Source organism: Diceros bicornis, chromosome 29, assembly GCF_020826845.1.
Source record: "Diceros bicornis minor isolate mBicDic1 chromosome 29, mDicBic1.mat.cur, whole genome shotgun sequence".
In the NCBI taxonomy this organism is placed as follows: Eukaryota; Metazoa; Chordata; class Mammalia; order Perissodactyla; family Rhinocerotidae; genus Diceros; species Diceros bicornis.
The window spans coordinates 32,148,427-32,163,124 of NC_080768.1; positions in this window are offsets into that span (position 1 = coordinate 32,148,427).

A 14,698-nucleotide genomic window follows, 5' to 3' on the forward strand; every position below is an offset into this window, starting at 1 on the left:
CCACCCAGTCTATGGTATTTCTGATTTAGCATCCTAAATGGACTAAGACACTAATTGGTACCAGGAGTGGGGTGCTGCTGTAACAAATTTGGTGGCCCAGGGTTGGGCCTAAAACTGTGGAAGCAACTTTGGAACTGGGTGATAGGTGGAGTCTGGAAGAGTTTTGAGGTATAAGCTAGAAAAAGCCTATCTTGCTGTGAATAGACCTTTGAGGGAAATTCTGATGAGAGCTCAGAAGGAAAAGAGAAAAGCTGTGGAGAAAGCATTAACCTTCTTAGAAAATATCTAAGTAATTTTAAACAGAATGTTGATAGAAATATGGATGGTAAAGGCCATTCTGATGTGGCACCAGGAAAAAATAATGAACAGGTTATTGAACATTGAAGGAAAGGTGATCCTCATGATAAAGTGGCCAAAACACCTTGGCTGAATTGTATTCATCTGCTAGTGTTTTGTGGAAGGTAAAATGTGCAAGTGAAGAAATTGGATATTTAGCTGAAGCTATCTCTAAGCAAAGTGTTGAAGGTGTGGCTTGGCTCCTCCTGACTGCTTATACTAAAATGCAAGAAGAGAGAATGACTGAAAGATGGAATTGCTAAGCAAAACAAGAAGCAGAATTTGAAGATTTGGAAAAATCTTAGCGTATCCATACTGAAAAAAAAAAGGGAAAGCATGGTCAGAAAAGAACACTAAGAGTGTGGCCAAATGACTATTTGATAAGGAGATTAGTATGGATAAGTCATCTCAATGGAAGCCAGGAGCTATTCTCCAAGACAATAGAAGAATGACCCCAAAGGCAATACAGAAATCTTCAGGATTGCCACTGCTAATATTGTGTAAATCTATAGATGAATTTAGGGAGAGTTGACATTATAATACTACTGAATCTTCCAATCCATTAGCATAGTATATTTCTCCATTTATTTAGATCTCATTTAACTCCTCTCAGCAAAGCTTTGTAGTTTTCAGCATACAAATACTGCACATCTTTTACTAGATGCACCTCTTAGTATTTGATGTTTTTAGTAGTATTGTAAAGGTACTTTTTTTTTGTGAGGAAGCTTAGCCCTGAGCTAACATCTGTTGCCAATCCTCCTCTTTTTACTGAGGAAGATTGGCCCTGGGCTAACATCTGTGCCCATCTTCCTCTACTTCATATGTGGGATACCTGCCACAGCACGGCTTGATAAGCAGTGCGTATGTCTGTTCCCAGGATCTGAACCTGCGAACCCTGGGCCACCAAAGTGGAGCTCGTGAACTTAACCACTATGCCAGCATGCCGGCCCCTAAAGGTACTTTTTTAATTTCCAATTTTTTTATTGCTAATACACAAAAATTCAAATGATTTTTATATATTAACCTTGAATCCTGCAACTTTGCAAAACTTACTGACTAGCAGGTTTTGGTGTTTTTTATGGGACTTTCTATGTAGACAATTATATGTCTGTGAATAGACATGGTTTTATTTTTTTCATTTACAATCTTCATGGCTTTTATTTCTTTTCCTTGCCAATATTGCACTGGATATGACCTGCAATGTGATGTAGAATAGGAGTGCTGAGCTCATTCATCTTTTTTACCCAGTGTTAAGAAGAAAGCATTGAATCTTACACTATTAAGAATTCATCTATAGATTTTTCATGAGGAAGTTATCTTTAATTCCTAATTTTCTGAGAGTTTTTATCTTGAATGAACATTGTTTTGTTAATTTTTTTGGCTGCATCTATTGACATGATCATATTATTTTTCTTCTCCATCTCGATAGAGTGAATTACATTCATTGATTTTCAAATGCTGAATCATCTTTGCATTCCTAGGATGAACCCCAATTGGTGATGATATATTATCCTTTCTATATATTGTTGGATTCCATGTGCTAATATTTTGTTGAGAATTTTTGTGTTTATGTTACTGAGGGATATTGATTTGTAGTTTTCTTTTCTTGTAATATTTTGTCTAGTTTTGACATTAGGATAATTGTGGCCTCATAAACTGAGTTCTGAAATGTTCCATTTTCTTCCATTACGTGAAGGAAATTTTGTAGAGTTGGTTTTATTTCTTTCTTAAATGTTTGGTAGAATTTATGAATGAAGGCATCAGGATCTGAACTTTAAATTGTTTCAATTATTTAAATAAACATATGGCTATTGTAGTTATCTATTGCTTCTTGGGTGAATTGGGCAATTTGTCTCTTTCCTGCATTTGTCCATTCCACCTAAACTGTTAAATTTATTGGCATAAAATGTTTGTAAATTCCCCTTTTTAGCCTTTTAATGTCTGTAGGACCTCTAGTGACGCTCCTCCTTTTATTTCTAATATTGCTAATTGATGTCTTCTCTTTCTCTCAGTAGTTTCTAAATTTTATTGCTCTTTACCATTATTGATCATTGTGTTTCATTTATCATAATCAAGGATATGGTTGCAAGTGATTTCCTATTTGTTCCATAATCAAGGATATGGTTGCAAGTGATTTCCTATTTGTTCCATAATCAAGGATATGGTTGCAAGTGATTTCCTATTTGTTCCATTGATTCTTTTGTTCCTTTTTCTTCTTTTTCTATCTGCTTTTGAATTAAGTATTTTTATGATTCTATCTTATTTCCACTATTAGCATATTAGTTACACATCTTTCTAAAAATATTTTAGTTTGTTACCCTTGGATTTACAATATACAGCTTTAGTTTATCACAGTTTGCCTTCAAATAATATTATACCACTTCATATAGAGTGTAAGAATCTTCATATAGAGTGTAATTATAATTTCTCTTTCTCTTGGTTTTTGCTATGGTTGCCATATATTTTTCTTTTACATATGTTATAAACTCCTCAATATATTATTACTATTTTTGGTTTAGATAGTCAATTATATTTTTGAGTCATTAAAAATAAGGAACAATTACTCTTCAAACTCACCTTTATTTTTGTAATTTCCAGAGCTCTTTATTTCTTTTCTAGGTTGAGGTTCCTGTCTAATATCATATTTCTTCCATTTGAAGAATTTTCTTTAATATTTCTTATAGTGCAGATCTGTTCAAAAGTTGTCTCATACTTTTTTTTCTGATAGTCTTTTACTTTATTTTACAAATTATCTCTGATCTAGAATTCTATGCTGACATTTTTTCAGCCCCTTTAAATATGTCACTCCATTGTCTTCTGGCTTACAAAGATTCTAACGTGAAGTCTACCGTAAATGTTATCATTGTTCATTTGTATATTTATGAATTTCTCCATAGCTTTGGTTTTCAAAAATTGGAAAATAAGTATGTGTAAGTACTTGTGTGTGCGTGTTGGTTTATATGATTTGTTTTGTATTCCTTTTGGAGATCTCTGATCTTGGCTCAGTGGATTGATGTCTTTCATTATCTTTGGAAAATCCCATCCCTTGTTTCTTCAAATATTTACTCTTCTCTGTTCTCTCCCTCTTCTGAGATTCCAGGTACTTATATGTTAGACAATTTGCTAAAGGTTCAAATATCTTGGATGCTCAGTTATGTTTTTTCTCTTTCTGCAATTTGAGTAATTTCTACCGATCTATACTTAACTTCACTAATTCTTTCTCAGCTATGTCAAATCAGCCCTTGAAAGAATTCCTACTTCTGATATTGTTTTTAATTGCTACACAATATCTCTTTGCTAAAATTCCACTATTTGGCCAATGGAAAAAAAAAAAGATGAGTTAATCTAGCCAGAAGTTGGGTTGTGTTTGGGTTTTGTTGTTGCTATGCTTACCTTCAGTATACCACCAGTTGAAATCTCTCTAATGGAGGACTGCCATTGACTTGTGCTGAGAGTCTGGCCTGGAATACTGAAGAGTTTTTCTTAATGTTCCTGCTTAGCCCATGGTATTTGGCCTTTCCTACATGACTGGGTAACAGGGAGACTCTCTCCACACTCTTCCTCTACCCCAGTGAGTCAGGCTGCTTTTGGATTGTCACTTGATGCTTCCTATGCTTGGGTGGGGGCAGAGTGGGTGCTCTGTTGTCTCTTGGTCCAGCCTCAGTTATAGTCATGCCCCCTCTTAGTGAATTTCTTAGCATTCACGTTTATCCTCCTTCTGAGAGCCAAATTTTGCCTTGTGTCTGTGGTGGATCTCATGCAGTAGAGTTTCTTGGCTCTCTCTCAGTAGTAGGAGACCTCTAATATAGGATCTTCAACCTAAAAATCTTTCCTGTTCTTTCTCCAGAAGTAGAGGGATTTTTCTTCTATTCTTTCCCCAGAAAAAATAGGATTCACTGCCCCTTCCCAAGAAGCTTAAGCTTTTACTTAATACGAGCAAAGGAGGTTGGAGAAATGTGTGATATTTTGTGCCTGATATGCAGTGGCAGTCAAATCCTTCCTGCAGGCACTGCGGGAGACTCTCTGGTCTCCTGCTCTGCCTCCAATCTTTCTCACAAGCATGTGGATGAGGTCTATGAAAAACAGCAATTAAATGAGTATGAAATTCTCTTGTGTCTGGCGTTCCTAGGGTAACTGTCACACTAGCCCACACTCAATGGTTTACTGTGCATTACAAGACTAGCTGATTTTTTCTTACCTGTTGTATGACAACCGGTGCTTCTTCCTCACATTCCTTATCACTTCTCTATCCCTGAAAGGTCCTGTCTTTGAGCTTTAGGCTACTTGGTTGCCCTACAATATCAGCTTTGTGGTAGGTTCAAGAAAATTTATGATTTTGTAATTTATCTTGCTTCTCCTCATTGTTTTCATGGAACTGACACATGTTCCAGCTTTGCCCATCCTGATCATAAGCAAAACTCATCTATTCTCTTTTATACAAGACCAATCAGGATTTCACCTACACCACTCCACGGAAACAGTCAAAATCATCAGGCAGCTCCACACTAAAAGTATTAGACAATTCTCAGTACTAATCTTTCTCTACTAGCAACACTTGATTTAGTTGATCCCTCTCTTGATCTGTAAACATTTTACTTGATTTCCCAGACACAACACACTCATGGCTTTCATCTTTCACCCCTGGTAATTCCTTCTCCACATATTTTGCTGATTCCTCTTCTTTCAATCTCTTAAAATTGGAGTAACCCTGGGCTCAATTATTGCACCTCTTTTCTTCTCTACTTTACCGACTTCCTATAGTGGTCTCATCCAGTCTTGTGACTTTAAGTAACAGCCTTACATGAGTGATTCCCAATTTTCTATATCTAGCCCAGATCTCTTCCCTGCCACACTCATATATCTAACTTATTACTTGACTTCTCCACTAGAATGTCTAAGAGGCAGCTCAAATTTATCTTGTCAAAGAAATGAATTCCTTGTCTTCATATTTAAATCTGTAGCACATACATTCTTCTTCATCTCCTTAGATCACAATCTAATATTTCAGATCTTGGGGAGAAAAACAAAAACTTAGTTACCCTTGCCTCCTCTCACTCACAACACACAAATAGCCCTTCAGCAACTCATATTGGCTCTACCTACTAAAAACATATATATATACATAATTTCTAACCATTTTGACTATTGCAACCAAATTATCATCTTCTGTTGCCTGGCTTATTGTAACCATTTTCTAACCAGTCTCCTTTATTCCACTTGTACCCCAGTTCATTGTCATCGTGGAGTTAAGAGTGAATTTTGGAAATACAGATCAGATCATGTCACTTTCCTACCCCAAACCCTCCAATGACCCCTATTTAAGTCAGAGTGAAAACCAAAGGAATTACCAAAAACTGAAAGCTCTTTCCCTAAACTTCTCTTTCTTAACATCATCTCTTGCTGCTCTGTCCCTCACTCCCTGAGATGAACAATGAATTTAGTCTACTAAAATAGGAAATAAGCTTCAACTACATTTGACTCTTCACTGTTCTTCAAAAGTGCCAGGCATATTCCCACCTCAGGGATTTTGCACTGGATGTTCCCACTGACTGGATTCTCTTGTCCCAGATGTCTACAGAGCTCAGTCTTTCACCTTCAAATATTAGCTCAAATGGCATCTTTTCAAAACAATAACCAACCCACTTCCAACAAGTACTCTTTAGCCTTCTTACTTTGCTTAATTTTCCTTCATAGTACTTCTACCATAGTATATAATTATCACCTTCTACCACACTATATATTTACTTCTTTACTATGTTTATTGCTATGTTTCCTCCCATTAAAATAGAAAACAAGAATTTGTGTCTCTCTTTTTCACCACTGTATCCTCAGTGCTTAGAAGAGTGTCTAGAAAATAGTAGACAATCATTAAATATTTCTTGAATGAATTGTCCGTTCTAGGTTGATCGTATGAATTAAACTAAGTAACATATGGAAAACACCTGTTATCCAAGAGGATCTCAGTAAATAGTTTCTATGAGTACAACAAGTAATGATGGGCACATATTATTAATATTCTCTGATGAGCTAGCATGCATTTTAAATTTCAAAGTTTTAAATCCCCTATTCTAAGTGGAAACAAATAATGAGAAAGTATATATTTAAAAATTACATCCCTGTAAGTGAAAAGGTCAAGGTAGTAGAGAAGAATGTGCATTTTACCATTTTTTGTGGTTTTTTAAGAAAAGTATGAATACTGCAAGGTGGGCTAGCAGCCTGGAGACCCAGGAGAGCTGATACTGCATATGAAGTCCAAAGGCCATCTGTTGGAGGATTCTCTATTGCTTGGAGAGGGGAGTCTTTTGTTCTATTCAAGCCTTCAACTGATTGGATGAGGCCCACCCACATTATGGACAGCAATCTGCTTACTCAAAGTTCACCTCTTAGATGTTAAATGCATCCAAAAACACTCTCCAAGTTGACACATAAAATTAATCAGCACAATAAGTATATACCCAAGACAAATTAAACACACATCCAGAAAAAGACTTGTACAAAAGTGTTCAGAGCAGTTTTATTCAGGATAAACAAATCTAGAAACCTCCCTTTGTCCATCTGTAAGAGAACAGATAAACAGTGGTGTATTACTACTCATCCATAAAATGGAACAAACTCTTGATACACTCCAATACCGATTAATCTTAAAAACATTAAGCTGAATGAAAGAAGGCTTACATAAAAGAACATATAGGTGTAATTCCACTTATATAAAGTTCTAGAACAGGCAAAAGTAATCTATAGTGGAAAAAATCAGAATGACATTTGCATCTGAGAGCAGGTGAGTAGGTACTGATGAAGAAAAAGCATGAAGAAATTTCCCAGGGTAATGGAAATGTTCTATACCTTTAAAGGGATTTGGTTTTCAAGATGTAAGCAGTTTTCAAACCTATTATATTGTACACTAAAAATTTTTGCATTTAGTTATATAAAAATTTTACCTTAAAAACAATAAACAAATGTTGAACCCTAGTTAATGACGTGTATGCTCAAGTATTTAGAGGTACCTAAACACTTCAGGATGCATATCATTAAATAGAATTTAATACTTGTTTATAGTCTACAACCCACTTTAAAATCAAAAAACGTAGACGGATTTGTGGATAAACAATGGGACAGATAGATAGTTATGTGAGAAAGCAAATATAGTAAAGTTAATCGTGGAACCTGCATGGTAGATATCTGGGTATTCATTCTAAGTTTTCTATGGTTCATTCTATGTTTTCCTATGTTTGAAACTTTTTATAATAAGATATTGTGAAAAAAGAAAATTTAAATAAAGTAATTATTTTAAAAAGTATCCTCTTATGCATTCAGCATAATTGGCCCCCTTTTGGTAAAAATGAAAATCCTTCCTAATTAATTTATGTTTAAATAGAAAACATCTATAAGGAAAAACTGTAATAAATTTTTCATGTACCTCTTTCAATTCCATTTCTTTCTGTAGAGCAGAAGCAAACTATAATAAAAACTAAAGCATTGCTTGTGAGGAAATTCACATGATTATTTCCTTCACCCAAGCATGAAAGGGAGAATTTTAAAGGAGGGTTCATGAGGCTCTTATCTCCCTGCCTAAAATGTATTGTCGCTGTTCCTATTGCTATTAGAACTCTAGACCTAGAAGCCATGGCACGTGACATTGAAGCGTTGATAACAAAGCATATTTTGCATTCCTGGAATTCTCCAGTTGAAGGGCTCTGAGTACCTCAGATAGAAGGGAAGTGAAGCCTGTTAACACTTAATCTGATCCCTGATTGCAAAAGGTAAAAGGTCTGACTTCTACACAAGTTTGATTACAGTTTGTACAAACTGTACAAACTGTACAGTCAGTGATTTTGCAAACTAAGGATTGGGATAAAGAAATAATAAAATTTCTTCTAACTTCCCAATCACAATTTCAGATATGAAATAAAAACATTGCTTATGTCAGAATGACTCATATTATGTCAGTAACTCTGCACAATTACAGTGAACTTGACCATAGACACTCCCTATTATCACCAAACAAGGACTTAATTATCTTTTCTAAATTGGAAGCCTTCTGGATCCCCTTCCCGCTTTTGCTTCTCTCCATTATCCCACTTCCACAGTGGGATAAATACACATTAATGCACATAGACATAGCCTGGTAACGTTGAAAAAAGTATTTTCCAATGATAATACATCAATGTCCTTTCATTCACATAGTGCCTTGCATTTTGATATGCTTTAGTAATATGTAGCCCTCTAAGACTTGATAAGGTGATGCTGTCTACATCACTAGTTCTTAAATCATTTTCCAAATAGAACTGCATGAAAATTACCTCAGTGGCTTATTTTAAAAGCAAGTTTATGGGACCTACCCTACAAATATTTAAACAGAATTCTGTAGAATGGTGCCCAGAATCAAATATATATCTCCTTTCACTCAATAAAATTTAAGAATTGCAGAGTTCTTACCAATTATGCCCATTCTTGGCATGAGAATCTCAATTGCAATTATCAGCTAAGGTCCAGCTAGATAAGACAGCTGTTCATAACAAGACATGTGGAGCTTTTGGACTTTGGAATTGAAAAGAGACAAGAGGATTAATTGAAAATACCTTGATGTCCACGATGGGATAACTTTACTAGAGTATGTGTGTATGGAAATAAGGAGATAGAAATAAAGATTGTGGCAGAGATCAGCAATAATTAAAGTAATATTTAACATAGTTCTGGTTGTAATTCCTAATCCTTTGTTTCTAGAAATTAGTAATTATCCTAACCAAATGAACCTAAGGATATATCTTTGGTCATAGTCTCTTTTCTTTCTGTGTTGTCTTGGGTCACTCTTCTTTACCTCAGATTTTCAATGGAATAGTGGCTTCGTTATAGCAGCTATGAAATTCTGATATTGGATGACAATTCTCCATAGGTTTATCATATTTCTGCATGTCTTACAAGCAGAGGCACTGACTGCTTTTGTTCTAAGCTGTATTTTCAAGAATGTTTGCATAGCAAACAGGCTTGGAAGATAGAGATAGCATCTTCCTCCAGCACAACAGGAAGGTCTGCTTAGTGCCCAGTATAGAAGGTTCTGGTTGTCTAAACTCAAAGCTTCTCTCCTGTAATACAGCCCATCATATGTACAGGTGTTACTCTGCCCTTTTCACACCATTTTGTGGGAATTGGGGCTTGGGCTGCAGTGCAGAAAAAGACTGATTCTCTGGCCACTTGAGTAATTAATTGTCCTTTCTCTCTAATCCACATGTTGTGCGTCTTCTGCCAGCATTCATCATCTGTGGTGGGTAATTTACTAGCTTGAATGTAGGATAAAATCTCAGATGATTCACCGTTTTGATAGCCAATTGCATAACATTTTCAATTTCTTTACTTATTGTAAGTTCAGACTAAGCAACAAGACCTCGAAAACTTTATTTATAGAATTCTATTCATCTCTTTTGGTAACTTATACAATTTCAGGAGGCTCCTTCAGTTTCAAAGAAACACTTCTACAAGTAATTTGTAGACCCAGACACAATGTGTCTCTTTTAACCAGGTCTACACTGTCATGCATTGTCTCTCCTGAGAATTCTGATATCCTTCTGGAGGGAGAGGCTGGCATTTTATCCCACTGTGGTCTCTGCATATGAGCAACTTCCAAGTTGAATCTGAACTAAAACATACTCTTCCATTGATTTTCTCAATGTCTGTAATAAGTCTTACCATAGCTGCCTGTGCAAGTGGAGAGGAAGAAGGATGGTAGGGATTTCTCACCAATTTCCTCTCTATGGTCATATAATAGAGTTCAAAATACATATATTTTATTCCCTGTTTTATGTAAATATAGTATCATAGACTTGAATAATTTTAAAGTTAAAAAAGATCTTAGAAATTTTCTATGTGCAAATCTCCCACACAAAACAGATACACAAAGTATAAGCAGACATTACTTAATAACCTACAGTGATGGGAGATTGTGGAATTCACAAAGTGCTTATCATGATCGAGTTTATTTAATATTTAGAAATGTCTGCTTATAGTAAGCAAAAATCAGTTATTTAATCATCTTCAACCGTTAGCCTGAGGCCCATCTTCTGGAGCTACCACTGAATTAACCTATTCTCTCCCAAATATCACAAACAACCTCCTCCCCAAACTAAACTTAGCAAATTACTGAAACTATTTTTTAAATGGCATGGCTTCAAAATATTTGAATATTCTGGCAAAATCCATGCTAAAATGCACTTCTTATGTGCTCAGCCCACAACAACCTAATAGCAAAACTTAATACTGTCTTGGTTTTTTTTGTGCAGATGCCTCATATTGTTGATTTGCGTTATGTTCACAGTTAACTAGAAACATCAGGTCTTTTTTACATGCATGCCTCACAAACCGGGTTGATCACATTTTAAATTCATGCAATTGATTATTTTCCTTTTATCTGAAGTAATCTAAATGCATTGTGCTAAATTAGTTTGGCGGGTGTTAATGCATTTTCCATCCTCTTAGGCTTCGTTTTAAATGTTATTTCTGTAATCAAAACCATTGGTAACTTTTTAAGATTTGTCATTAAAAATCTAAAACAAATGCCTTTAACCTTTATCTAAGTTATTAATTAAAACATCAGATAGAACAGGACCAGTAACAGATGCTTTGATCTTCAATTTTAGCTCTCTCATAATTGACATGATTCTAAAGATCTATATTTTTTATGTGTGATTATTTAAAAGACTTCAAATTTACCTTACTATGTCGTCAGCAAGGATTCATTTATTTATCTTATTCCCCAAGTTACAATGACTGGCAAAAAATTTAAAAAGAAACTTCAAAAAAGAAGCTATATGAATAGCCAGGGGTTCAACATTAGTCACTCGGGGAATGCCAATGATAGCAGCAGTTAGATACCGCTATACACCCCCTAGAATGGCTAAAATACAAAACAAATGGACAACAAAAAATTGAAATTAGAAAGCATTGGCAAGGAGATGGAGGTCCCAGAACACTTATAAACTGTTGCTGGTAATGTAAAATGGTTCAAGAACTTTGCACAACAGTTTGGTAGTTTCTTATAAAGTTAAATGTATACTTCCTGGGTGATCCAGCAATTCCACTCCCATTTATATAGGAGAAACAAAAACATATGTTCACAGAAAGATTTGTACACAAACTTTCACAAAAGGCTTAATAGCTTCTTAATATTAATTCCTAATAGCTAAAAAGTGAAACAACACAAATGTGTATCAATGGGTAAATTCATAAAGAAATCATGGTATATACATACAATGGAATACTACTCATCAATAAAAAAGGACAAACTACTGACATATGCAGCACTATGGATAAATTCCAAAACCACTCTGGGAAAGAGAAGCAAGACAAAACATAAGCCAGACACATTATAGTTCATACTATATGATTCCATTTATATGAAATTCTGGAAAAGTCAAATCGAATCTATAATAATACAAATCAAATCAGCTCTTCCTTGGAGCCAAGGCATGGAGTTTGGGGGTGTTGCAAGTGTGTTGGAGGAAAGGTATCTAATGAAAGGGGGCACAATGGAGCTTCCCTGAGTTACAAAAAAATCATATATCTTGATGGTGCTGGTGGCTACATGGGTTGTATAAGCGTATACATTTATCAAAAATCATCAAACTACAGGTGCCAGCCCAGTGGTGCAAGCGGTTAAGTGCGTGCGCTCCGCTGCGGTGGCCCAGGGTTTGCTGATTCAGATCCCGGGCGCTCACCAATGCGTCGTTTGTCAAGCCATGCTGTGGCGGCTCCCATATAAAGTGGAGGAAGATGGGCATGGATGTTAGCCCAGGGCCAGTGTTCTTCAGCAAAAAGAGGAGGATTGGCAGATGCTAGAACAGGGCTGATTTTCCTCACACAAAATAAATAAATAAATAAAATAAAATAAATACTAAAATAAATCATCAAACTACGTTTAATGTGGTTGAATCTTAATGTATGAAAATGTAGGTAATTACACATCAGAATCAGCAAAAAAACTTATAATCAAAGAAAACTTCCTTGAAATAAAAGGAGACCTGCATCTACATATTGAAAGGGTCCACTGAGTTCCTGGAATAATTGACTTGAAATTCTGAACTCCATGACATACCCTAGCAAAACTATTACAATTAAAAGATAAGGACAAAAATTCTCAGGATTCACACACTATAAGACCAAAGTAAGAAAATGATAGTGAGATCAGACCTCTCAAATTCAACACACAAAACAAGGCAATAGTGGAGCAGCATTTTTAAGAAATGCAAGGAAAGAAAGCTTGACCCAAGGATGTTATATCCCGCTAAGCTACTGCAGCTATCAAGGCCACAGATAACGAGTTTACAGGTGAAAGGAGTCATGCTGTTCTCATGAGTCTTTCTGGAGGAAAATATCTGGGGATGATCTTCATCCAATCAACAGATAGCATGAAATTTTTGGCACAAGGACTGATAGTGAGCATTCAATACAGTAGTCCCCCTTTATCCTTGGGGGATACATTCCAAGACGGCCAGTGGATGCCTGACGCCGCAGATAGTAACGAACCCCATGTACACTATGTTTTCTTCCTATGCAAACATATTTGAGGCGCAACAGCAAAACTAGTATGAATTTCTTTTTCCTTCTTCACAATTTCATGCGTAGAATATTTGTTCTTGTGTTAGATCTTAGCAACCTCAGCATACGATTTTTTTTCTTTCCTTGCTAAGTGAAGAAGTTTCACCTTTTCACTTAAAGGAAGCATGTTATGGCTTCTCTTTGGCATATCCGGATTGCCAGCATCACTACTCTTGTGCCTTGGGGCCGTTATGAAGTAAAATGAGTTACTTGAACACAAGCGCTACCATACTGTGACAATAGGTCTGATAACCAAGATGGCTACTAAGTGACTAAGCGGGGGGTAACATACACAGCAGGCATCCGCTGGACAAAGGATGATTCATGTCCCAGGGGGCACAGAGCTGGATGGTGTGAGATTTCATCATGCTACTCAGAACACCATGCCATTCAAAACTGATGAATTGTTTATTTCTAAAATTTTTCATTTAATATTTTCAGACCACAGCTGACCGCAGGTAAATGAAAACAAGAAACTTAAACCGCAGGTAAGGGGGGGACTACTATATATTTAATTATGGATGTAGGACTAAAACAAGGATGAGGAAAACGATGGAAGATTAGTATGTAAATATAATCTCACAAAGTACAAAGGATTCAACCTTTAAAATTAAAAAAAGAGGGAATGAAAATGAAAAATAAAAGAAGTTCATTGATTGTTGAAGCGAGAGTAAAAAAAGACAATCACTTAAAACTGACAAACTACATAATAAAAAGAAAAGTAAAAAACTGGGGGATTAAGGATGCTATAAAAGGTAAAAATAAAAAGATAATTTCTAGAACAAACAAAACAAAATGAACCCTTCCAATATGCTAAAAGAATTTTTCTTAGGAAGAGTAAAGAAAATTATGTGAAAAAAACACTCATATTTTAACTTCCCAGAAATAGTCAATGTTAACTAGAATTCTTTCTAATATCTCCCTCCTCACCCTCTCTCACTCCTTCTCTTTCCCTTTCATCCATTCTCTCTCTCTCCATGTGTGTTACTAGTACAAACTTGGATGGGTAGATTGTATTTTCATTTAGGGTTTCAGCACGAGCATTGTTTATGCCAACAAACGTTCACAAAAATCATGACTTCTAATAGATTTTTATATATTCCATGTAATGGATGAATTGACATATTTGTTCTTCTGAAAACTTGCTGGCTCTTTCTGTATTTATAATCAAGCATTCATCCATTTATTCAATCATTTAACATGTATTTATACAATGTCTATTGCATGCAATAGATCTATGAGTAAGATAGAAGTATTCTCTGCACTCCTAGGAGGGCAGTTAAATAAATAATTATATGTGCAATTGATGTTAATAATGTGGAAGTTGGAAGAGATGTCAGAGCAGTTTAAAGGGATTTATCTCAATCTTGACATAAAGTCTAGACCTAGGTTAGGCATCCCTGTGGAAGGAAGGGAAGTTTAAAATGAGGTATGAACAAAGTGAAGTGGGCCTGGGAAGAGAAGATGGGGACTATTTGGTTGTAGTTCCTTAACATCTCCATTTTTCTATCACTTCTAAAGGTAACTTTTTTCTTTGATTTTTTCCTCTCTCTAAATTGGCCTATATTTTTATTTTTTAATTATAGAAGACTTTTAGGTTTTTATAAAACATATTGAACCCATTTTTCTCTCTAATTATGATGTCTTAACTCTTCTTTGTGTTAAGATGAGAAAGTATCTAACTTTTCTTGTTTTCTTCTCTGTTCCCCCTCCTTTAGCAGTCTTGTTATGAACTGGAACTTTAGATTCACATTATATGAATAATAATGTATTT